Raw genomic sequence first — 25670 nt, 5'->3', positions numbered from 1 at the left:
TTCCTGGGCCTGGGCTCAGCCATGTGACTTACGTTGGCCAACTGGATGTTGACAGAGTCGATGCAAGGAGAACCGTAGAAAGTGCTCGTGCGATGGGGCCAGCTCTCTGGCGCTTCTGCTGTTGCTGGGAGAGGAATGTGTCTGGTAGCTGCGGGTCCAGGAGGAGGGAAGACACGGCACGTGTGACCAGCTTAGTCTCAGCTAAGCTTTTCCTCTGCAAAGCCCAGAGCGGCGCTCCCAGCTGCTCTGGGCGGACAGTTCATTCAGGACTTTAAAAGTGTTGATTTGCTGTTACTGTAGTTGCCTCTAGTGCTTTACATCCTTCAAAGTAAGCAGGTGAAGCCACCTGTACTTAGTGTGGGACTGGGCTGCCGTGTCTGTTCTGCACCCCTGGACCATGGAAACCTCTCCCCCGTCGCTCCCCCCCCCCCCCCCGCTTAGGGGTACGTGAATGCTGCTTATTACTCAGTGAGATGAATGGTGAGCAAAGGGGAACGTTCTTGGACCACCTGATGTCTTTTTTTTATATATAAATTTATTTTATTTTGGGCTGCGTTGGGTCTTTGTTGCTATGCGTGGGCTCTCGTTGCGGAACACAGGCTCTAGGGGCGTGGGCTTCAGTAGTCGTGCCTCGCGGGCTCTAGAGCCTGTGCTCTGCAACAAGAGAAGCCACCGCAGTGAGAAGCCCGTGCACCGCCATGAAGAGTAGCCCCCGCTCGCCACAACTAGAGAAAGCCCGCACGCAGCAACGAAGACGCAATGCAGCCAAAAATAAATACATGTATTTAAAAAAAAAAAAAAAAAGAATTCCTCTTAGAAGTCTTCATTCGGTATTAATAATTCAGCTTCTGGTCTGTTTTTGCTTGTATTTGCAAAACATATTTTGTTCATTTCTGTCACATTTCCCAGTCGGTAGGTCTGGTAACGGGCCTTTTGGTCAGTATCTGGTTGGATTTTATTGTTTGCCGCTTGTAACCTCTTGTGTTCCTGGGACTTTGGCTCCTGTGTCGTTGTCAAGCTCTGCCTTGAGGTCTTGTCTGTGCTCTTGCCAGACCTCCTCACCTGTCCTCAAGTGCACTCCCTCCAGCCATGACCACTTCAGATTGCGTCACCTCCACCCGTACGTGGCACCGTCGCTACCTGCTTATTCCAAACTGCGTCCCCAGAGCCTCTCACATGCCGGCACACGGGAGTTCTCAAGAAGTATTTTTTTAGTGAATGATGATAGGTGTAGGATCAGTTAGGTTCATCCGTAAGGAATAGAAAACCCAAATACCAGTGGCCTAAAAGGAGTTTCTCTCTCCCTTATTTAAAAGTCCGTAGGCCTTTAGGCATTCAGGCCAGAGCTGGTGAGCCTTTGTTCCATACAGTCTTCAGGGACACGGGTTCCTCCCACATCGTCATGCTGCACGTCCAGGGCACGCTCCTTGTCCTCATAGTGCCAGACGGCCCACGTCTCAGGCCACAGGATGGGGGAAGGGACAAAGAAGAGCCGGCAGGGTCTCTTAGAGAAGGTTTCTGGAATTGCCAAGCAGACAAGCACTTCTTATGTAGCTTTAGCCAGAAGTTAGTGTCAGGGCCACGCTGCCTACAGAGGAAGCTGGGGTGTGTTGTCATAATGTGGATAACTTGGTGCCCAGCTGAAAAATTCTGCCACTGTGGAAGAAGAGGAAAACACGCTGCGGAACCTTTAGCAATTGCAGAACGCTAACGACCTGAAAAGGCATAGCGTATTTGTGGAAACAAGGGGACTGGCGGAGCGAGCGGGTCGTAGTATGAGCAAGGTAGCGTGGTGGGCCAGCTACAGAGACCAGGAGGGCTAACCTGTGAAGTAATGCTAAGACTTCGTATATTATCCTGTAGTCTGTTTATCAGTGAGGGTCCGGAGAGGAAGCAGGCACTCCTCAAAGGGATGAAGTGAGTTTAATGAAGGACTATCCAAAGGTGGGTGACACAGGGTCGGCAGTAGCAGGCAGCGGCATCCCTGCTAGGAATGCTGAGGCAGGTGGGTAAGTTTGCTGGAACCCGGCAGTTGTAGTGGCAGGAGATGGGTGTCAGACAAGAGCCATGCCTCCGGTAGACAAACGTTGCCACTGCAGCGTGTGGCCTGGGAGCAGAACTGGTGACACGTTTGCAGTGCAAAATGAAAATGGAGACCCCTGTTCAAAAATTATTAAGAATTTCAAGATGGCAACAGCAGAGCATTAAACCAAGCGTGGGGCTTTTCTGAGCATGGGGGCCCATACTGCTGTACAGGTTACACACCCGTGAAGCTGGCCTTCCCTGGCAGAGAGGAAGCTGGAGGGAGAGTGCCCTAAACTCTCTCTTCCAGCCCTCTGACTTTTTCCCACGCCTCCCCTTGTCCACACCCAAGTGGAAGTCCAAGCATAGGAGCCTGGTTGAGGCCGTTCACGAAGGTCAGCCCCAGGTGGGAAAGTGGGTAGTGAGTCTGGAAGAACAGGCACAGGATGTCTAGTTCACTGTGGAGAGCCGTCGGAGAGTTTTAAGCAGAGTGACACGTCCAGTTTATTTTTAGGAAGAACTTTTTGACGGCATCGTGCAAGGATGGATTGGAGAGCCTGGGGGCAGAAAGATCAATTAGGAGGCTATTATGATAGTTCTGTAGTCGCTTTCCTTTTTTAAAAAAATCAAAACTCACAGTAAGAAGTATATATTTATATTGTCATTTTTATATTGTTCATCAGGTAACACACACACACACACACACACACACACACACATATAAAATCTGAAGCCCATGAAACAATACTTAACCTTACTAGAAGCAAAGTACTCTGCTTTCACTTAGAAATACTGGTTCCATATTGCAATCATTTCACAATACGTGTACATCAAACCCTCACGATGCACACCTTAAACTTACACAGTGATGTGTGTCAATTATTCTTGAATAAGACTGGGGAGGAGGGCTTCCCTGGTGGCGCAGTGGTTGAGAGTCTGCCTGCCGATGCAGGGGACACGGGTTCGTGCCCCAGTCCGGGAAGATCGCACATGCCGCGGAGCCGCTGGGCCCGTGAGCCGTGGCCGCTGAGCCTGCGCGTCCGGAGCCTGTGCTCCGCAACGGGAGAGGCCACAGCAGTGAGAGGCCCGCGTACCGCAAAAAAAAAACAAAAACAAAAACAAAGAAACTGGGGGGGAATGCTCATTCCGAACCATTTTGTTGATTTTATGAGTCACTAATGAGTCACAACTTTCAGTTTCAACAACATTAGTCTAAGAGTGTAGTAGGCAGAATAATGCCCCCAAAGATGCCCACGTCCTTTGATTTTGATTGAGGACCCTGAGATGGGAGGTTATCCTGCACTCCCCAGGGATGGGGGCCCCGCGTTATCACAGGGGTGTTTATAAGGGGAAAAGGGAGCAAAAAGAGATGTGAGGAAGGAGACAGTGTCCTAGTGGGGCAGCTGGCCGTCGCTGGCTTGGAGGACGGAAGAAGGGGGCCACGAGCCAAGGAATGCCTGCCGCCAGAATGTGGAAAAGGTGAGGAAACACACTCTCCCCTGGAGGCTGCATGAGGAACGCTGTCCTGTGAACACCTTGATTTTAGCCAGTGAGATCCACAGCACTTCTGACCTCCGGAGCTGTGAGGTGATGAATGTGTGTTGCCTTAAGCTGTCAGGTTTGTGGTGATTCATGACAGCAACGGCAAGAAACTAGTACGAGGAGGGAGGTGAAGGGAGTCGGAGTGAAGGCAGTGTGGGTGTGGGGAGGGATGAGATGTGGCGTCCAGCTTCTCTCTCAGGGTGGAGGGCCACTGCCCTGAGACGAATCACAGTTTTCCTTCGTCTCATGTGTTATAATCCTGGGAAAGTTAAAATGAATATCAAAGACTTAGAGGAGGATAGAAGTCTGGTTTAAAACTCTTTGTTTTAGCGACATGACCATATGAATTCAGGGCAGATAAATAGTGTGCCGTAAACCTGTGAGCGGATCTGGAAGAAGACGGATGGGGCCACCCAGATGGTTTCTTCATTTAGTCCCGGCTGCCCTAGGAGGTTAACCTGAGACAAAGTGGCTCTACACCTAAGAGGGAAAGGATGGACTAGTCAATAAATGGTCACGGACAGCTGACTGTCAACATGAGAATACAAAGTTGGACTCAAATGTGGAAAGCAAGATGTTAAAACTTTTAGAAGTATAGTAGGATAGCTTTATAACATCAAGGAACAGCATAAAGTCCAAGCTATACACCCAGAACAAAAGGGGAAACGGATTCATTCGATTATATTAAAATTTAAAAACTTGAATACAACAGAAGTCTCCGTAACAACATGATAAAGCCAGCCAGAGCTGGAGGGGACTTGTAAATACAGATATCTAATAAAGCAGCAGAGCCTAGAATATCTTAATAACTCTACACATCAATGAGAGTCAACCAACCCAGTAGGTAAGCAGGCAGAGGAGGAAACCTGAGTAGCCCATAAATATACAATGACAGGTCCTACTTCACTGGTCATTGAAGAAATGAAAATGAAAATGAGAGGCCTTCCCACTGTCATCAAATTAGCCAGAATTTTTAAATGTGACAGTGTCAAGTGTTGGAGAGGATGTGGAGAAACAGGAACTTTCATACTTTCCTGGGAGGAGTGTAAATGGGTCCAAGCATTTTAGAGAACAATCTGATGGTGTCTGGTGAAGATGAAGATTCCTAGAGATGTTCCCTTGAGAAACCCAAGCATGTGCACAAGGAGACCCACAAACTCCTCTCATTTAAGCATTGTTTCACCTGGAAACGAAATACCCATCATTAGAAGACTAGACAGATAAATAGTGATATATTCCCCCAAAGAAGTAATATATCATAGCTGAAAATGAATTAACTAGAGCCTTGTTGTGTTACCATAGAGAAATCTCAAAACACATAACACTGAGCCAGAAGATCAGGTTGTAGTAAAATACATACAGTAACATCGCATGCTAAACAGTATTGTTCATGTACAGAAACATCAGTATAAAAATCACAGAAACAGACACGAGAATGGTAAGCACCGAACTTAGAATAGAAGGTCCAGGAAGGAGGGAGGAGAACGGAGTCAGGGAGGGTGGGAACACACAGGAGGCTGTAGCTGTAATGTCTGATTCATACTTTACACTCATTATTTTATACTTTATACTTTTTGTGTGCTTGAAAAGTTTTATTTAAAAAATCAAACCCTTCACCATGGCAAAAAAGCCACCTACAATACTGCCCCCTCTGTGGCCTACAGTACTGCCCCCTCTGTGGCTGTCTTTGCCAACCTTTCCAATCTCCCCATCCATCACTCCCATGTATTGTCCTACTGAGCTCTCAGTAGACCAAAGTTTGTGTTGTTTCCCGAGCGTATTTCTTTTCACAGCTCCGTGCCTTTACTTATGCTGTCCCCTCCCTCTGGACCCCACCTGGAAGACCATTCATCTTTCCAGCTTCATTTCATGTTTCATCTCTGGTGTTCTCCAAGGTATGCTTCTCAAACCCTGATGTGCAGAGGAGTCATCCTTAGATCTTGTTAGAGTGCAGGGTCTGATTCTTCTGGTCCACGAGGATCGCACTGAGTACCGGGCCCTCATGACCCCATCCTCTTCCAGCAACATTAGGAGCTCCCCACTCTAGATTCCCGTAGCTTCCCCTACATTCCCTTCTGACAGTATTCCTTGCATTGTTCTGCGTCTGCTTTCTTTTTTAAAAATAGATATCCATCTTTTTCGTGAAACCCTTAAGGGTAGTAATCTCCTAAGAGTATTTATCCTGCCCTGGACTTCACTGTACTGCCAGCACCTAGCATTCATTGGCTGAATATTTGAAGCATTCCCATGTTGAAAGTATAATTGTCTTTTGCACCTCAGGTGAAGCCTTATTAAATCTTTTCAAGCGTATCTGTTTAAATTGTGTTTTATGTCTCAGGCCAGTAGCAACAGGTATGTAGGGCAGTAAATGCATACTGTGTGCAGATCAGGTCTGGAGAAGTTCCTGATTACAGTGCTCATCGGAGGGGGGAGCTGGGAGCTGGAAACCCTTAAAGATGTTCAGATCCCTTAGGGCAGAGAAAGCTTTGGAGATGCGGGGGATTTAGTTACTTGGTCACAGGGCATGGATTTTGCTCTAATCATTAAGATGGCTTAGGGGAGCTTTGCAGACCTGTCCTAAGAAAACAGGCTCTCTGAGAACAGGATGAGTGGAGGGGCAAACCAAGGGCTGCCCGCTGATTAGCTCTAACGGCCTGACCACGGCTCGCCCTCTGCGCTGCCCATCCCGTCCGTGGGCAGGGAGCCCGCCTGGGTGCGCCCGCGCGGCAGAAGCAGGCCGCTGAGCGGAGGCGGGTGGAGCCTAGCCAGCTGGCACCTGCCCACCCGATTCCAGTGCTGGCAGTGCCACTTGGTGGCCATGCCACCTTGAGCAACTTCCTTCACCTTTCAGGGCCCAGGGGTGCCGGATTTAACAAATAAAACATTGCATGGGAGGTACGTAGACTAAAAAAGCATTCCTTGTTTATCTGAAATTCACATGTAATGGGGCATCCGTATTTCATCTGGCAGCCTCTCTGGGCCTCGCTTTCTTCATTTCTAACATGGGGATGGTAACCTTATGATCCTTATAAGGTGGTGAAGATGAAATGATTTAATATACGGAAAGTGCTCAGCGTACGTGCTCACTGCGGCGACTTTATCGTTACTCTTTCGCGTCACTGTTGCCAGCATCACTTACCTGAACCATTGCCGCAAGTTCTAACTGGTCTAACCCTGACTCCGGTTCCTTTTCCCACCTTCCTTCCATGTGACGGCCGGAGATATCACTCTAAAATATTGGGATGGCCAAAATGTTCGTTCGGGTTTTTCCATAACATCTTCTAGAACTCTGAGCGTGCATTTTAAATTCTACTGCACATCTCATGGCTTGCAAATCCACGTTCGTCTCTCTGGGGCGACCTTTGTGAAACGAAAATCAGAATGGAGTTGGTGTTGCTAAGAGAGCTCTCTACAGCGTGGCCGCTGAGGCAGTGAGGCTTACGCACGTCTCAGCCGGGGTGGAATCTGAACTTTTGACCACTTGTCCTAACGAAGAGATCCAGAACATCCGCCAGAAACTCAAGATACTTATCAGACCCTTACCCTACTCATGATAGCCTATCTACTTATCAGACCCCTACCCGGTCCCTTATGACAAATATTCATTTCTTGTGTCGGAGAACAGCCTCGTGGCTTTTGCCTTTATAAGTCCCTGACTCTTCGGTTTACCCGAATCTGTGTCTCCCGAATTGCAATTCTTAAGACCCCCAAATAAAGCTCTTTGTTGTTCAAGGCCTTGAGATTGGTTAGTGTCCAACGGCTTCAAGACTTGCACTCCCTCACCTTTCCGGTCCCTGTTTCCACCAGCCCTGCCCTCTGTGCTCCCTGATGCCCGGCCTCTCCCTGACCCCGTTCCTCCCTCTGTGTCCTTCCACGGCTGCCCCCTCGACCTGGAATCCCTGTCTCCCCTCGGCCCCTGATCAGTGGCCTCTTATCCTCTGGAGCTCTGCTGAAGAGTGCCTTCTCTGGAAACTTCTCTAAGCCCCCATAGTGAGCCTCCCCCAGTCGTCATCCACCTACGTATTTGGGTTCTCCTGCCATACTATATTATAGTTATTTCCTTTTCCATGTTATATTTTCTCTAACAGGATAACATCTGTGTGTCAATAAATTTTAATCCACAGCCTAGAGCTTTTAGTTAGTATCTGAAGTATCTTGGTCAGGAACTCACTCATCTAGGGTGGTGATCAAACATGAAAAGTTCACCACCCAGAGGGGCTGCAGCAACTTCCAACATCCTTATTGCCGTCTACGCCAGAGGCCTTGCTCTTTGGCTAAGGGATGTGGAAGTAATTTTTCACTTCTAGAATGGTCAGTATCCAAAGACTTGTACAGGCACTGCTGTCCTGTCACGGGCAGAAGGGAGGGAGCCTGAGGTCTCAATCCCCCTTGGCTGGGGTCTTCCGCTTCCTGGAGGCTTCTGCCATCTGATTTGATTGAGCTGATTTATTGTCGGGATACAGTTGCATTTGCCTCTAGTGAAGCTTTCATGCCAGGTGTCTGTTAGAGAGCCTGAAAGAACAGAGTGCAGGGACTTCACCAAAATTACGCTGGAAAGACTGGTTGGGGTTCTACCTGCTTGCGGACAGAAGTTGCTTCACGTTTGGGAATATGGCTCTTAATGCAACACACCACCTGGTGGGGGTGGGGTGGGGGTTGGCAGGAGGCACCTGCGTCCTTCCATGCATCCTGGGTCACTGAAGCCACCGTCATCCACCAAAAAGGACCCGACCAACATGAAACCAAGTTGGTTCAGTCTGCAGTACCTCGTCTCTCCAACTAAAGGTGAGCTTGAGAGCAGGGGCCTATATTCATCTCCTTGGAGACTCCGGCCCCTCCCCCTGCAGCTAGCAGCACAGGGGGTGCTTGTACCGAAGGAGCAGGAAAAGGCCAAGACCCTTCATTGCTGAGCCAGCTTTAAAACGTTGAGGACAGACTCAGACATCAGTCAGCAAATAGGGTTGGGATGAAAACATATAGGAAAACAAAGAATACACAAGAAACGTACCTTTTTTTTTTTTTTTTTTTTTGGCGGTACGCGGGCCTCTCCCTGTTGTGGCCTTTCCCGTTGCGGAGCACAGGCTCCGGACACGCAGGCTCAGTGGCCATGGCTCACGGGCCCAGCCGCTCCGCGGCATGTGGGATCCTCCCGGACCGGGGCACGAACCCGTGTCCCCTGCATCGGCAGGCGGACTCTCAACCACTGCGCCACCAGGGAAGCCCTTGATGTTTATTTTAATCTTTATTAGAAGGACCAGTTCGGACTCTGTGGTGTTTGTGATTCTCTATGGCTTTAGTTTTGTAGCCTCAACCCTGAAGAAGTTACTCCACTTTTCCAAAAGCCTCACTCTTTCACTTCTAATTTTATTATTATCAAGAAAATGATTCCTCTGTATTTCTAAAAGAAATCCAGTCAGTCAAATATCTATCTTTATTTTAAAAACACATTTCCTTTTTAAATAAACTTTTATATTTTGTAATAATTCTAGTTTTAAAGACAAGTTGCAATACAGAATTCCTATATTTCCTCCATGTGGTTTCCACTAATATTAGCATCTTTCATGATCGTGGTAGCTTTGTCAAAGCTAAGGAATTAACATTGGTCAGTACCGCCGATTAGACTCCAGCCATATTTGGATTTCATCAGTTTGTCCATTAATGTCCTTCTTCAGTTCCAGGATCCAGCCCAGGATCCCACCTGGCACTTAGTCTTCGCGTCCCCATAGTCTCTCCAGTCTTTGACAGTTTCTCAGTCTCTCCTTGTGTATCACGACCTTGACAGTTCTGAAGAGTGCTGTCCAGATATTTTGTAGAATGTTCCTTAATTTGGGTTTGTCTGATGTTTCCTCACGATTAGACTAAGGTTCTGGGTTTGGAGGAAGAATACCGACTGGCAAAGTGCCTGAGAGGGATTTTTTTAGATTCCTCAATGCCTTTAATGCTAACGGGGTGATGTGTGTGATGAATTCTCAAGAGGGCAAGCTATTTCTTACAGAAAAAGTTTCAAGGAAAAGATATCAAAAGGTACCTTTCTGCTGTTATAAACATTACCACAGTAAATATCTTGGAACGAGACAATGTAGTGAATAATTAAGACTTGTCAAAAATTAATAAACAGAAACCTCAATGAAAAAGAGTCAGGAGCCCAGAGGGGGAGCTCTCACATCCTGTGAGAACAGCAGAACCCAATAGAAAGAAGGAAGACTCCGCTTCTTCCCAGGGCAGGGCTCAGCCAATGAAAAGCCGTGGACTCTGTTTACTTTAGCCCTCCCAGCTCCCTCTTCCTCTTGATAAAAGCATTTTCATTCCCTTGCTGTGCAGGGACTTGCCCCCGTAGCTCACCATGGTTGCAGACCCCAAATTGCCATCCTCTGCTGATCTCAAATAAACCACCTTTGCTGGAGAAATATATCTGGCAGTCTTTTTGTTTCAGGTCAACAGACAGTAGACTTTGAACTCGCTCTGTGTGCAAATTCTGGTTCTGGCCCCCCCGAGTACAACTTTGAGCAAGTTCCTTGGTATCTGTGCTGTTTCTTTCTATAAAAGAAGGAATGCGGTACTTCTTATTTATTATTGTAGTAAAATATACGTAACATAAAAGTTACCATTTTAACCATTTTAAAGTGTATAGTTCAGTGGCATTAAGTACATTCACACTTTTGAGTAATTATCATTACCATCCATCTCCAGAACTTTTTCATCATCCCCAACTGAAATTCTGTGTCCATTAAACAGTTCCCCATCTGTCTTCCGTCCAGGCTGTGGTAACCACTATTCTACATTTTGTCTCTATGGATTCGACTCTTCTAGGTATAATACTTGTCCTTTTGTGTCTGGTTTATTTCACTTAGCATAGTGTCTTCAGAGTTCATCTATGTTGTAGCATGTATCAGAATCGAATTCCTTTTTAAGGCTAAATAACATTACTTTGTATGTGTACCACATTTTGTTTGTTCAGTCATCCGACAATGCCCTTTTGACTTGTTTCCACCTTTTGGCTGTTGTGGATAATGTTGCTGTAAACATTGGTGTACAAATATCTGTTCCAGTCCCTGCTTTCAGTTCTTTGGGGTTTATAACTAGAAGTGGAGTTGTTGGATCATGTCACAATTTTGTGTTTAATTTTGGGGGAAACTGCTCTACAGTCTTCCACAGTGGTTGGACCATTTTACATTTCCACCAGCAACGTGTGAGAGTTCGAATTTCTCCACATCCTTGCCAATATTTATTCTCTGGGTTTTTTTGGAGGGGGACATGGGGTGGATAATAGCCATTGTAATTACTGTGAAGTGGTATCTTCATTGTGATTTTGATTTGCATGTGTCTAATCATTAGTGGTGTTGAGCCTCTTTTCATGAGCATATGGGCCATTTGTATGTCCTTGGAGAAATGTCTATTCAAGTCACCTCTTGACCACCAACCACCTCTGTCTTGAGACTCTTGTCTGCCTTTACTTCCAACACCCTGCTTTCCTCCGGTTCTCCCTCCAGCCCTCTGATCAGTCCTCCTTTCTTCTCACGCATTGTGGCAGAGCGTCTTACAGTGAGTCCCCTAGAGGTCCCTGACTCTTCCTGTACTCGTTTAGCTCATGCCACCTTCTCAGAGAATCTCATGGCCGATGTGAGATTTGAGGAACTTATTTCCAATGAAGACATCGGGTATTTAATTAATACATTATAAATAAATAAATAAATAGTTTCAGTTAAAAAGCCAATTAAAAAAAGAAAAACTGAATACTAAGAAATACTCAGGTAATCAAAAGAAATCAGGAAGGGCAACAAAGAGAGAAAGAGGTATCAGATGGGACCAACAGAAAAAAATAGGAAGGTATTAGACTTAAACACAAAGATCTCAAAAGTTACACTAAGTTTAAGTGGACTAAATACTTCAATTGAAGGGGACTGTCAGGCTGGATAAAGAAAGCAAGATCAAATTTTATTCTATTTATAAGAGACGTATTTTAAATATAAAGGTATAAATAGGTTAAAATTATGGGAAAATATATAACATATATACACCAATCATAAGAAAGCTTGAGTGTCTATATTAATATCTGGATTTCAGACTTGCCTCACCTGCTCCCACAATCACATATTCCTTGCAATAAATCTCTTAGTGTATCTCCTACTAATTCTGTTTCTCTGATTCAACCTTGAATGATAGACACTGATACCAAAACTAGTTAACAACAGGCAGTGCACCCGGCGGACCCACAGATCTGCTCTTGCTTCAGTGGTGTTTGGACGGAACAGACCCAGGGATGCCCCTTCTTCCAGCCTCCGACCACCTTCCAACCTCTCTTCTGAGAGAAAGTAAAGAAGATCCAAATAAGTAGGTTGTCCACAGGTTGGAAGGCGATATTGTTATGATGTCATTTCTCCCCATATTGTTCTATAGATTCTATGCAAAATCCCATTCACATCCAAGAAGGCTTTGATTGTAGAAATTTACAAGCTGATTCTAAAATTTATAAATAAAGGGGACTTCCCTGGAGGTCCATTGGTTGGGACTTTGCCTTCCAGTGCAGGGGGTGTGGGTTCGATCCCTGGTCCGGGAGCTAAGATCCCACATGCTTCATGGCCAAAAAACCAAGGCATAGAACAGAGACAATACTGTAACAAATTCTATAAAGACTTTAAAAATGGTCCACATCAAAACAAAAAACTTAAAAAAAATAAAATTTATAGAGAACAGGGAACTTAGAATAGCCGAACAATTTTGAATGAGATTCAAAAGTTACTATAAATTAACTATAAACTGTCAAGTAGTAACAATTCTGAACAAAATGTCAAGTGTTACTATAAAGGTGCATTCATCAAGAAAGTATGGTATTGGCCTAAGGATATACCTAGACATCAGTGGGATGAATAGACCCTCAATGGTATATGGTTAGCTTGTATTCAGTATAGCTGCCAAAGCAATTCCATGGGGTAAAGTCTCTTCCATACATGGTGCTAGAACAACTGGATGTCCATACAGAAAAAAATAAATCTTGACCTTACTTCACACCATACCCCAAACTAATTATGAAACCTGAATGTAAAAGCCAAAACTATAGAGGTTTTAGAAGTATGCATAGGAGAATATCTTTGCAAGCTTAGAATAGGCAAGATTTACTCAGATGAGACACAGAGAACACTAACCAGTGTTTTCTTTTATGAAGCATTGACTTCATAAAATTCAAATGTCCTGCCCATCAAAAGCCACTGTGAGAAAATTAATAGGTAAGCCATAGATTGGGGAAAAAATTGTGATAGATAGGTAGATAGGGATATCTATAAATAGATCATAGATAGATAGATAATAGGTAGATAGATAGATAGATAATAGGTAGATAGATAGATAGAGACATCTATAGGTAGATACACAGATAGATACCTGAGAAAGGATTTGTATTTAGAACATATCAAGAACTTGTGCAACTGAATAATAAAAAGATTTCCAACCCAGTAATTGAATAAATGATCCCGATTAAGATATTGAGTTCAGAGTTCACTTTATATATAGTCTCTGGAGGCAAAGAAATGAAAGTTGAATTATACTATGAGAAAATCCACTCCCTCATCAATAAGGCTCTCCAGGCTTTCACAACCACACGAATTCAAGATACAGTATCACAATTCCAGTCACCTTTGGTGCTTTCTGTACAGAGGGTCTACACAGACCTTTGGAAAGATTAGCCGGATAACTCTCACGGTTTCCTTAAAGCACAGGTGAGGGAGTGAACAGTTCAGCTTAATCCCATAAAGAGAGGAAACTGCGGAAGATCTGCTTCTGAGCGGCAGCAACCTTGACTCCAGGCAGACACACAGATGCTCGCTGTCGCCAAGGCGGGACCAGCTCTGCCAGAGCTCGCCTTTCCCACCCTTTCTGATTGACTCACCCGCCCGCCCACTCAGCACTTAATCATGCCCCCCTCTATGTGGAAGTCAGGGCTTGTAGCTTGACTGTGGGCTCTCCTTCGAGGAGCCTCTGGTGACTCATTTCCTGCTCCAGCACAGGCTGGGAGCCCAGGGTCTCCACGCCTGCCGTCTCCTGCGCTCCCCTCCACCTTGCCCACGGCTGCCCTTGACGTTGCTGTAGAGTAACAGTAGGAACGTCTCTCTGCGAAACCCCGGTGTGGACTTCTGGGCCCCAAAGCTTCACCTTCGTGCTGCCCTCGGAGCCGTCGCGTGTGCTGGTGCCTCACCCGCAATGCCGTTCCCATCCTTCAGCGACCCAAACAGCAGCGCCGTTGGTAGCCACCATGTCCATGAGGTCCCCCCCGCATCCTCTCTCCTCCCAGCGCGTCATCCTCTGCGCTCGGGAACTTTACAGTGTGTACCACTCAACAGCTTTGTCCTCCTCGGAGAAGACAGACGAGGAACTTGTAAACACATAAATAAGACAATTCAAAGTGCAGAGAGGCGTTGTGAAGACAGTAAAACAGGCTGCTTGACTTGCAAATGAAGCGTGGTGGCGTAACCTCTGAGGAGGTGACTTCTGAGGACAGACCTGAGGGATGAAAGGGAGCCAGCCTTGCACAGATCCTGGGGAGAATGCATCTGCCGGCAGGCACAGCAAGTTCAAAGGCCCTGGGGTGGAATCCTTGGGGCATTTGAGGGAAAGAAAAGCAGCGTGACCGGGGTGGGGTGGGGGCGGTGAGTGGGGGTCAGTTGCGGGTAGGTGGACCAGGTCCGTTCAGGCGGGGCTGGGGGAGGTGAGGAGAGGCAGGTTGCAACCTAACTGTGGAGCAAGGACAGGAGTGAAGGTGGTGTGCTGGGCCGTCTCTTGAGGTCGCCGGGACCCTACCTGTGAGAGGCATTTGGTCTTTTCTTCCACAGCCTCAGGAGTGGACCTTTATTTGCCAGGCCTTCTGCCGGAAGTTCCACAGGCCACCCTGTTGGAAAGAAATTAGTTCCCATTCAGAGGACGCAGAGAGGGAGCTGCGGATTGAGAAGGCGGTAGACAGAAATCCTTCCCGATAGCCAGGACGGCGGTTAGGAGACAAGGCAGAGAATTTTCTAATAGCTTCCTTCCTCTTGGCTTCTTAGAACTAGAAAACCAACCTTGCATTTTACATAAATCAGACCGTCAGGAGAAACTCTCAGTGTCTCTGGGTGATTGAAAAGAAAGGAAAAAAATCTCTAATGGCAAATAGGTGAGAAAGCGGAAGAATTCCTGGGTTGGAAGTGAGTGGTTCACAGTTCAGTTTCCACTCCATTAGCACTGAGCTTTGAGAGGCCAGATAAAGGGGTGTGATCGGTGAATTTCCTCTCTCTTTATAATCGTAACCAGAACAACAAGCATGTTTTGAACACACCCTGGGAGCCAGGCACACATAACGTTAAGTAGCTTACCTGGAAAATTTACAATCTTCATTTTTCAGGTGAAGGTCGGGAGGTTGAGGAATGTGCCCATGATCGTGTACCTGGGCAGCAGAACAGCTAGGACCCAAACCCTGATTCTCGACTCTGGGGTCTTAACCCCTGCCTCTGGGTGGCTGTGGACTTTCAGCCTCTGCTCCTGGCCTGCCGGGCACTGGCAGAGCTGCTCCCTGGGCCCGGCAGCTGCCCCGAGGCTGGTCCTGTTGAGGCAGAAGCCGCCACCCCTTGGGGAGCTGGCCGCCACCATCAGGGCTGAAGGCCAAAGCAGAAGGGAGACCCAGGATTGGCAGAGTCAGGACGATCCCTATTTATGCTCCCCTTAGGGGAAAAAGTGAGGAAATTGTGGTTCTTATGAACGCGTTCACCCTGGCCTCTCGTTGACTGCACATCTGAGCGCACCCAGCCCTCTCCAGGAGCTCCTTCCTCGGGGGTGGCTGAGATGTGAGCAGCGGAGGAGAAATTCCTCACACTGTTTGTTAAAGTAGGTTCCATCTCTTAGGTGGTGTGACCCTCAGGGCTGAGCATGTAGTCCGAGCAGATGCCCTAGACACGTGCTTTTCTAGATCCAAAGATGGAACCGAACTGGTCAGCAAAATCGGTTTAAAATAAGAGCCAGATGTGACAGGGAGGGGCACCCTTGGCGAAGGCAGTCCCATGGGTTGGCGCTCCTCCAGGTGTGCCCCCTCCAGATGCTGGCATCACATGGCAGGCCCGGGACCCTGATGTGCCTCTGTGGAACTGAGGCCCCCAAAACGTACGCCCAAGTCCCAACTCCCAGAACCTGTGACTGTAGACTTAACCTGGGAAAAATGCCTTTGCAGATGTATTTAAGCTTAAGATCTAGAGATGAAATCACTTTGGATTTAGAGTGGGTCCGAAGTCCCATGACAGGTGTCCTTATAAGAGCAGAGGGAGGTCTGGGACATGGACACACGGGGGAGAAAAGGCGCGAGAAGATGAAGCAGAGGCTGGAGTGGTCGGCCCAAGCCAGGGCAGCTGGGAGAGGAAGGCAGGGGTCCTCCTCTGGGGCCTCCAGCGGCTGCAGGGTCTGGCCAGCACCTTGAGTTTGGACTTTCGGCCTCTAGAATCGTGGTGGAGAGAGGGGAGTCTCTGTCGTTCTAAGCTGCCAGTTTGTGGTCATTAGTAAAGCATCCCTAGAAACTGACAGAAGGTTCTACTGCCCCTCATCATGAGGCCTGACTCACTAGCTACACTGCACCCGCTCCATCCCCAGGGCAAGGGGTTCCCTATTTCCAGGGAGAAATGCAACCGAGAAGGGGAGGCCCCCTCTGTCCAGTGTGCTGTCCCTTGTGGCAGAGCCCTGGGCCGGAGACGGACGCTGGCCGTGGTCCAGCTTCAGAAAGGCCCCCGCTCGGCACTGGGGTGGACCCCTCCTCCCGCCGTACTCTGGGCAGCTTCTGGGGGTCCGGCAGGCCCCTCGACCCTGCTGGGGGTGCGGAGAGGTGGGGCGCAGGTCGGTGTGTCTCCTCTGCTTCCCTCTCTTCTGAAGCTCTAGGCTCCGGTCCCCCGGGGGTTCTCCCGGCCCTTCTCCGAACGGGCCCTGATGGAGCCGCTGCGCCCACGTCGCACAGGCCCGTTTTCCTCGTCGACCCGCCTTGAGTGTCGAGTGATTCCAGTTTCTTTGGTCACATGTCTACCAGCAAGTCCCACAGAGGGCTAATCCCATCTTTTCCGTGTGGATTTTTCTAGTTTTGCTCTAAGCACAGTTTCCAGGTTCTCGAGGGGTGGGAGGCACCGCATGGTTGGGGCTCCGTGGGGACACCCACCAGGGGACAAGCTGGTCCTCTGTGAGCTGAGTAGCCACAGCGAGATGCCAGAGGGATGGGCAGGTTCGTCTTCACTGCTCTTTTTCTCCTGTGTCTGTGTGTCTGTGTGCGTGCGTGCGTGTGTGTGAGACTGAATGTGTGTGTGCGTGTGTGTGCATGTGTATGTGAGACTGAAAGTGCGTGTGTGTGCATGTGTGTGCGCACATGTGTGAGGGACTGCGTGTGCATGTGTGTGAGACTGAAAGTGCATGTGTGTGAGACTGAAAGTGCGTGTGTGTGACTGAATGTGTGCGTGTGTGTGAGACTGAATGTGTGTGCGTGTGTGTGTGCACGTGTGTGAGGGACTGTGTGTGTGCATGTGTGTGAGACTGAACATGTGTGTGAGAGACTGAAAGTGCATGTGTGTGAGACTGAATGTGTGTGCGCGTGTGTACACGTGTGTGTGAGACTGAACGTGTGTGTGAGGGACTGTGTGTGTGTGTGTGTGTTGAGGTAGGAGCCAGTCACTCGCCACCACAGTTTCTTCTCACTAAATGAAGGGAGACTTTGAAGTTCTTACTCTTTTTCCTGTCAGCGCTAAACCCCTGAGATTCTGTGGAGCTCGTCCCAGGAGAATTTAAAACCAGAAACCCGCGAGTGCTTTCAGCAGCTGCAGCTTACAGAGCGCTCCAAACCCACAAGAGAAAAAAGAACCTTTCAGATCCTCTTCCTCTTCCACTGGCGTCTGCAGCAGCCAGCGCCTTGGGCACAATCTCCTGCTCCCTGGGAGGCACCACTCTTGTGGTTCGGTTTCACATCTGTCCTTGAGCCGCCCTCCAGCGGGTGAGGCTGCCGCCTGCAGCGCGGGCCTGAGGCCGGTGCGAGCTTCGCCCTCGGCCCGGGAGGCGAGTTCCCAGGCGGCCCCCTCGCGGCTCAGTGCCCCCTTTCCTTGACCACGGTAAAGAAGGACAGTAAAGCCAAGGACTTGCGTTGCAGAAAGAAATAGACCCAGGGGCGTGCAAGAGCAGGGAACGCCGTGATGAGGGCTCCGCAGCACATCTGCGCAGCTCCGTTTCATTCACTCCTGGATCCCCAGTGGTCCCACCATCCCAGACTCTCAGGATGTCGGAGGAATTGGGATCGCTCACGTGAAGATGTTGTGGCCTCACGTGCCAGCCCTCACGGGAGGGCTTTGCGCTACTTTCCCTGCCGTTCCTCCTTTGCTTTGTCTGCCCTGTGTCTGTGGTTCGGGGAGCGGGGAAGGCGGGTGAGTAGGGATTGATCGCCCAAAAACGGTCCTTCTCATGACGCTGGGCCCCCCTTGGTCTTGTCAAGCTCCATCCAGTGGAAAGACCAGCCCAGGTACAGACCCCACCCAGTGGTTTATGGGGGTTGATGTGTAACTCTGGTTCCCAAGACACACAAGGTTTTACGGAAACACCCGAACGAACTTTTTGGGCAGCCCACTACACTCAGATACAGTCTAAGAACAGTACGGTCCAGCTGCGATCTCGTCCTCCTAGGCGCCTTCACTAATTCATTCCACTTGAGAAACAGTGACTGTGTGCCTTCCGGGTGCCGGCCCTCGTTCAGGATGCTGGGGGGCGTGCAGGTGAACAAACCCGCCGTGGATCCTGCTCTGGGCCCAGGCGGTTGGCTTCCTTTCCTAATGCTGAGGAAGTGCCCAGGCAGGAGAACGCATCTGTCTCCTCCCCGCCCCAAGTGTGTGGATACTGGGGTTCAGTGCCTGCCCCAGCTCCCACGTCTGAGCGCCCCATCTCCACCTTTGGTCTGCAGGGAGCCAGAGCTCCACCACCCCTGCGCCCAGCAGGCTTCTGGCCCCGGGCCTGGCCTTGCTCTTTCAGGCGTACAGCACCCTCTGTTGGGGACCCACATGTAATACCCTGGCCTTCAGCTGGGACACCGTGCAGCCCTGGTAGCCTTTTCTGCTCATCTGAGCCCGGTGTGTGCTGTTCACCCATCCAGCCATCTATCCATCCGTCCAAACAGCCACTGCTGAGTGCCAGACCCTGTCCGAGGGGGTGAGGATATAATAATGGAAAGATAAATTTTCTGTCTTCATCACAAGGTAAATTTTCAGTCTTCTCACAAGTTTCAAGTTCAGCTCCGTTCCCCTGAATGAGGATCCCAGGGCTGGTGGCTGGATGGGGCCTGGGGTGCATTCCAGGTCCCATTATCTCTTTCAGAGGATGTGGCCTGAGGGTCCTCTCGTCAAGTGGACCCTTCGTGGTTGTCCTGTGCGTCCTACAGGTTCCCAACCTAACTGGGCAGATCTGTCCCCACTCTGACTCTGTGCTACATGTAGAATAATGGGCTTAATTCCCCTGGGGGACAAACTCCTATCCCCCAAAACTACCTCCCCCACCCCCGCCGCCCTGGAACTCCTCCCTTCCCCTCCCTAAATGGGAGCCCACTGGCCATGGGCGTGAGCAAAGACGGGCAGGTCCCAATCAGGATCTCCTGCCACCTTCCCTGCAGCCACCCGCTGCCGCTGGGCTCTGTGCACCTGCCATCCCCACCTTCAGGATGCTGGTCCGCCACCAATCCCTCCATCTTCTAAAGGCAAATGCACACACCTTGACTCTCAGCGGTGACCGTGGGGAAACTCACACTCCCTTTCTTGCACCAGCAAGTCTCAGAAAAACGCAGGCGTTGTGGCATGGGGCCCCCCAGAGGCCAGCAGGGGTTACCACATGCCCTCAAAGTGAAGACAGCCTCTCCTCAGAGGGACCAGCCTTTCAAGTACAGAGTGTTTCTCGCCGGCAGAAACACAGGGCCCAAGATTTTTTCTGTCTTTCTCTTCCAGTATTTCTGCGGTTTAACTCTTCTTAAAAAATATTTTATTAGGGTTGATTTACAATGTTGTGTTAGTTTCAGGTGTATAGCAAAGTGGATCAGTTATACATATACATATATCCACTCTTTTTTAGATTCTTTTCCCATGTAGGTTATTACAGAATATTGAGTAGAGTTCCCCGTGCTATACAGTAGGTCCTTGTTGATTATCTATTTTATATATAGTAGTGTGTATATGTTATCTATTTTATATATAGTAGTGTGTATATGTTAACCCCAATCTCCTAATTTATTCCTCCCTCCACCCCGGTTTAACTCTTTTTAAGCTTTTGTTTCAATATAGCAGCTTGAATTCATATATTATACAATATATTATACATATAATTATACATATATTATACAATATATTCATATATTCCTGTGTATGAATATATACAATTCATGTTTATATATTACATGAATTGTATAATATATGAATTATACATACATTATACAATTCATACATTTATACATTATACAATATATAATATATGAATTCATATGTGATATAATTCACCCATTTAAAGTGTATGATTCAGTGGTTTTAGTATATTCAGAGTCTTGTAACCATCACCACAATCAACTTTAGAACCTTTTCCTCCCCCCAGAAAGAAGCCTGTCGCCATTAGCTGTCACCCCCCACTTCCCCCCAGCATGCGAAGCCCTGGCAACCACACACCTCCTTTCTCTCTCTGTGATTTGCCTGTTAGGGATAACTCGTGTGATTGGAATCACATAATATGTGGCCTTTTGTGTCTGCCTGGCTTCCGTCACAAAACAAGCTCTTTCTCCTTATTTCATCTGCAATTTAATTAGACTGATAATATAGTCCATCAACCTAAACGGGACACTTGTAGAGTGAGAGCGGTGCCCTTGATAATTACCCTGTGACATCAGGCACGCACATGGGCCACCCCTAGTCAAAGCGGCAGAGGCGTGAACGTCCTGCCTTCAACTGGAAATGGTTGCACCTCACATCCACTGTGAAGCCACCTGCCTCCCCTTCCCTAAATCAAAATTCCCCAATCACCCTCAGCAACCTCGGGTCTCACCAGGAACTGAAGTTAATTTACTTGTAGAGTTGCTAATGCTCTGTTCACAGCTGAAGCGTGCTCGTGATTTATGGGAGAAATAAGACTCATTTCCCCCAGAGATGAAAACTGGCAGTTGTATTTTTCATTTTGGAAGCATGGAATTTGACTGCACAGGGTGCAAACTGCAAAGGAAAGCGGGCGCAGAAAACACAGCTTTGTCATGACAAACATGAAAGGGATGGCATGAACTGTGGGCCTTCAGAGTGAGCCTCTCGGAGGCCTAATCGGGTGGGTCACACGTCGCAGCTCTGAAAAGGGCAGCATAACTATTCATTGTTGGGCTGTTAAAGGCACCTGGCTTGGTGTCGTCTCTCGCCGCGCCTGTCCCTCCCAGGTTCTTTTATGTACTCTCAGAAGATGTTTTCAGTGTTCGTAAACCAATGAAAAATTTATTATTTTTACATTATAAGTATCTGCTGGGTGGAGATAGAAGTGATGCCTTTAGGACAACAGCTGCTCACGGTCGCTGCTGACTCATGAGCACGCGGTACGGTTCAGAAGTAGATGCGTTTAACTATCGATGCCTGCCCCTCACCCCGCCTTGCTGCAGTAAGGCGTTATGAAATAAGGAGATCTCTACCACCAGACACCTGCATCACTGTCATCAAACGAGCATTGATGGTCCCCCCACAAGCAGGATGCTCTGCACCATGCTGACGGGGCTGCAAACAAAATATACTTGGGCTGCCCTGGAACACTACACACACAGACACAATTATATATAGTAACCAAGAAGCCATCTTCTCCAAATCTCTGGCTCCCATCATGCCCCTGCCTCAGCCTCGAGCCTGAATTCTCTAAGGAACCGAGTGATGGTTCTGTGATTTGTGTTCTGAATTCACTACCCAGGTCGATTGAGGGCCACCTGTCACAGTGTGGCCAGGGATCACCCCCTGTGGAAGCTGGTTTTGATTCCCGCTCTTCAGATGCAGGGAACGTCCTTGGAGCCAGACGTTGCGTCTAGACGCTTCCAAGCCAAGGAGGACCCTCATACCAGTCCGGTTCTGGAACCCAGATGCCCACGTGCTCCTCTGGTGTCCCAAGCAGCTTTTGTTTGTGTGTGTTTTGTGTCTGAGCTCATCCATCTGGCTCCCCTTCTGCCACCTTTTCTTCTGTTTACACCCACAATCTCAATTTGTCTTCCAGCTCTTTCCAAACCAATTAGGCTGTGGACAGATTTAGTCCATTTCTAGGCCAGATGCTCAAATACATCCTTTTCTGCATTAAAAATAATCGAAGTAGGCTCCCAGCCAGCCGCAGGATTTACAGACCCTGGAAATTCTAGGAGAAATCCGCAGAAATCTTTCTGATTCCGGTGCCATCCCCACATTCATTCAGCAGGGGGAAAAAAAGGCATTGATTTCATGGGAGCATGGAAAGCATTTAAGTGTTGGTCAGAGCACCCAGTCTCTCACAGTCAGAAGATCTGGCCTGGACCACCTGGTACCTTCCTTTCCCGATGCGATGTTCCTCTCCAGTGAGGTCACGCACCGCTCCTGGGCAGGGCAAGCCGCTTCTCCCAGCATTTGTGTATCCATCCCCTCCAGCCGGGGAAGCTGGGGTTTTCTTGTCAGCACTATGCTCTCCACTTTGTTGCTTATTCGGGTGCCGTTTATACAGATACGTCATATTCTCTATGTGTGTCGCGTGTTTAAGCTAGGACCATCATTTCTCACCTTATCTTAAAGCTTCAGGAAAGGGTTTGCTGATGAAATGGGTAGGGTATTCCAAGGAGAAAAAGCTCACGTCATCATGCCCAGGGGAGGAAAACAATTCCTTAGCTGGAGCCCAGCGGAGAGCTTGCAGAGCAGGTGTTTGTGCCTCTGGGAAAAAAAATCATACGATGCTGCGGGTTTCCTTGCTGACGGGAGAGCTGCCCACAGGCAGATACCTCCTGGCCATTCATGCTCACACAGAGGCCTCCCTCGGCTTCCCGGGGAGAAAAGCCAGTGTCAGAATCCAGTGTGCGAAAGACTCCAGCCTACTCCCAGGAACCTCAGTTAGGTGTCGTAGGTGAGGCCCCGGAATCTGCAGGTGAACTGGATGCAGGAGTTGCCAGCTGCAGAATCTGGCCACGCTGTACCACGGCCTCCCTGGATCCCCCAGGATGCTGAGCTCCAAACACAGGTGCTGTCATGCTGCCCGGAGGTCCAGTTGGGAGCCTCAAGGGTTAGAGCAGAGGGGGGACACATCATACCTGGGGGCCAGGTGGAGCACCCTGCGTGCAGCCCATGGGCACCGTGAAGGGCCCCTCATCAAACGTACAGGCAGAGAAACGCTGTCCCAAGTCACCCCACAGGAGCCATGGGTCCAAGCGTCGGAGGAAAAGAGAGGGATCAAATGTCACCCACGATTGTCCCAACACCATAGGTTAACCCCGAAGGTCAAGGCTTCTCAAACAAAACCAGCTCTCATTTATAGATTGAGACTGACATTGCCCCTAACTGCGTTCTATACTGTATGTATGAGCCGCGTGGTGTCATTTACTGAGCATTTACTCTGGGCCACAAGGTGGGGGGTCCTTCCTGTGGGAGGCGATGGCGTGTGAAGACCCTGAAGAGGACGGTGCTCCCCCCGCCAACCCCACCATCGCTCTCTCCTCGAAGTATGGTCCAAGGCTGGCAGCGTCAGCATCACCTGGGGGAGCGTGTTCGAAATGCAGGCTCTCAGGCCCCCAGCCCCTCTGAGTCAGAGTCTGCCTTCTAACCAGACCCGCAGGTGATTTGAAAGCAAGTTAACAATTGAGACGCACCGTTCCGCTCCTCCGAGGACCCGTGGAGGCTCCCATCTCCCCATCAGTGATGCTTTTTCTTGTTTCTGTCTGAACAAATAAACGTGCCTCAGCCCATACTTTTTTTTTTTTTAAAGGCACAAGCCCAGATTCCTATTAATAAATGAATTCCCAGTGAGTGATTTCCAAAGCCAGAGGGGACACGGCATGGCTGAGCTCTAGGGGGAACGGGTGGCGACTGCAGCAAACGGCACCGTCCCCAGCACCGCCCAGGGTGTTTTATAAACGGCCAAGTCTATCCCCTTATTAAACAGCCGCCCCCGAGCCCCCAGCCATAGAAACACAAGGCCTGCGTTTCCTGACACTGTGGACTTGGACGGGGCCTCCTCTGCGGCGGGAAAGCCAGTGGCAACGGGAGCCTGCAGGGACCCGGCTCTGCGCCCTGCTCTGAACACAGGCGTGTTGGAGGCCGATGGGGGTGTGCCCAGGATGGGGCCATCGGCCGGGCTGTGACAGGCCTCTGCTGGTCTGACGCTCCATCCAGGATAAAGCAGGCTCGAGCTTTACCAGCTCCCCTGAGTGACAGATTAAGTGTGACCCGTTGGACGGAGTGCTCGTCTCAGGCTGGCGGGGAGAAGGCTTCCGTGCCGGCCTCAGGGCTGGAGCTACTGTGCCTTAACCATCAGTCTACAGCGGTGGCATCGTCCTCACCTCCCACCTGTTCTACCAAAGAGTCAAGGACCCTAGGGACCAGATTTCAAACACTTCCCTGTGGCCCGGGCCACATCCGTAAGTTCTAAGGATGTCATCTAGTCCTGATACAGACTTGCTTGGTATGGGTCTCCTGCGGTTGCTATAATCAGTATTAGAATCAAGGTTAGAAGTCGTTGCTGAGAAGTGGCGGCGAGGAAGGAGGCTTCTCAACGAGCCCGTCAGCGTCAGATGCAGAAACTGCTGCGAAGAAAACTTCTTTGCTGAGTCCTCAGCCTCAAAGTGGTGACAGTGTTAACTCTCTCGCAAGGCTTTTCAGAGGAACAGAGGACGAGACATCAATGCAATTGCCTCGTGCGTATTAGGCATGTGGTAAATGCCTGTAGGATCTGGACCCTTCCTCTTTACCACTGAGTAGAACATGGAATAGGGAAAATCCATTTTGGAGTCAATCCCCAAGGCTCGGTTTCCGGCACACGACGTGGGTATCACGTGAAGGCGATTTGACCCAAAGGTATTAGTGTTCATGGCGGAGCTGTGCTGTGTTTACAGGGGGCCCTGATGCAAGGCAGAGGCTCAGCTCCGTCACAGCCTCATCAGGAGACAGTGGAAACTCAAACACTATGGATTCTTTCCTGCCAGGGTTTTTTTTTTTTTTTTTTTTTTTTATTGGAGTATAGTCACTTTACAATGTTGTGTTAGTTTCTGTCGTACAGCAAAGTGAATCAGCTATACGTATACATATATCCCCTCTTTTCTGGATTTCCTTCCCATTTAGGTCACCACACAGAGCATTGAGGGGAGGGGGAGTTCCCTGTGCTATACGTAGGTTCTCATTAGTTATCTATTGTATACATAGTTGTGTATATATGTCAGTCCCGATCTCCCAATTCATCTCATTCCCTCATCCCCCCGTGGTATCTATACATTTGTTCTCTACATCTGTGTCTCTGTTTCTGCTTTGCAAATAAGTTCATCTGTATCATTTTTCTAGACTACTCAGCCATAAAAAGGAACGAAGTTGGGCCATTTGCAGAGACGTGGCTGGACCTAGAGACTGTCATGCAGAGTGAGGTAAGTCAGAAAGAGAAAAACAAATGCCGTAAAATACCGCTCATATGTGCAATCTGCCAGGCTTTTCTGGAACACCGAACCCCCTTGATCTGTCTACCTTCCCACCTGTGGGCTCACATAAGCCAGTAGAGGGCAACCTTCCCCACGGGAGGTGTTACCTAAGGCAGGGCCAGCTGTGTGGACAACTTGGGATTTTCCCGCGGGCAGGTTGGTACCACATCCTGTCAGCCAGGCCTGTTCTGCTTTTTACAGGGAAACAGCTGCCTTCTTGTGCCCAGCCTCTCCCAACAGTGTGTCATCACAGGCCACTCCTGGGCCGCTAGGTTCTGTGTGGTGGTCAGAGGCAACCAGCGGCCCCGCTCAAGAGAATTTAATTCTCACCGTATGTGTAAGGGCCGACGCAGTAATTTTGCAAGCATTGTTTAAGTATTTGGGAACGTTTTGTTCATTAGACAACCAAAGTACTTAAAAAGAAAATTAAACATATTTTCATTATAAAAGCACTATG

At 48.9% G+C, this 25670-nt stretch overlaps 1 long non-coding RNA gene across 8 annotated transcripts in view; it reads left to right on the top strand.

Moving 5' to 3' along the window:
* The window catches only part of LOC117198646 (uncharacterized), a 263697-nt gene that overhangs the window by 23255 nt on the left and 214772 nt on the right, over positions 1 to 25670 (top strand). For 7 of the 8 annotated variants that reach the window (XR_007473111.1, XR_007473107.1, XR_007473112.1 and 4 more), the window contains exon 3: positions 25083 to 25162. This is a non-coding gene — a long non-coding RNA (uncharacterized LOC117198646). Of the gene's footprint in view, positions 1 to 25082; positions 25163 to 25414; positions 25666 to 25670 lie in introns of those variants that run through there. The other variant, XR_007473109.1, reaches the window with a different exon arrangement.

This window comes from Orcinus orca, chromosome 18 (assembly GCF_937001465.1).
Source record: "Orcinus orca chromosome 18, mOrcOrc1.1, whole genome shotgun sequence".
NCBI lineage: Eukaryota > Metazoa > Chordata > Mammalia > Artiodactyla > Delphinidae > Orcinus > Orcinus orca.
The sequence above is the reverse complement of the archived record's forward strand: the minus strand, read 5'-3'. Positions and strand labels throughout refer to the sequence as shown.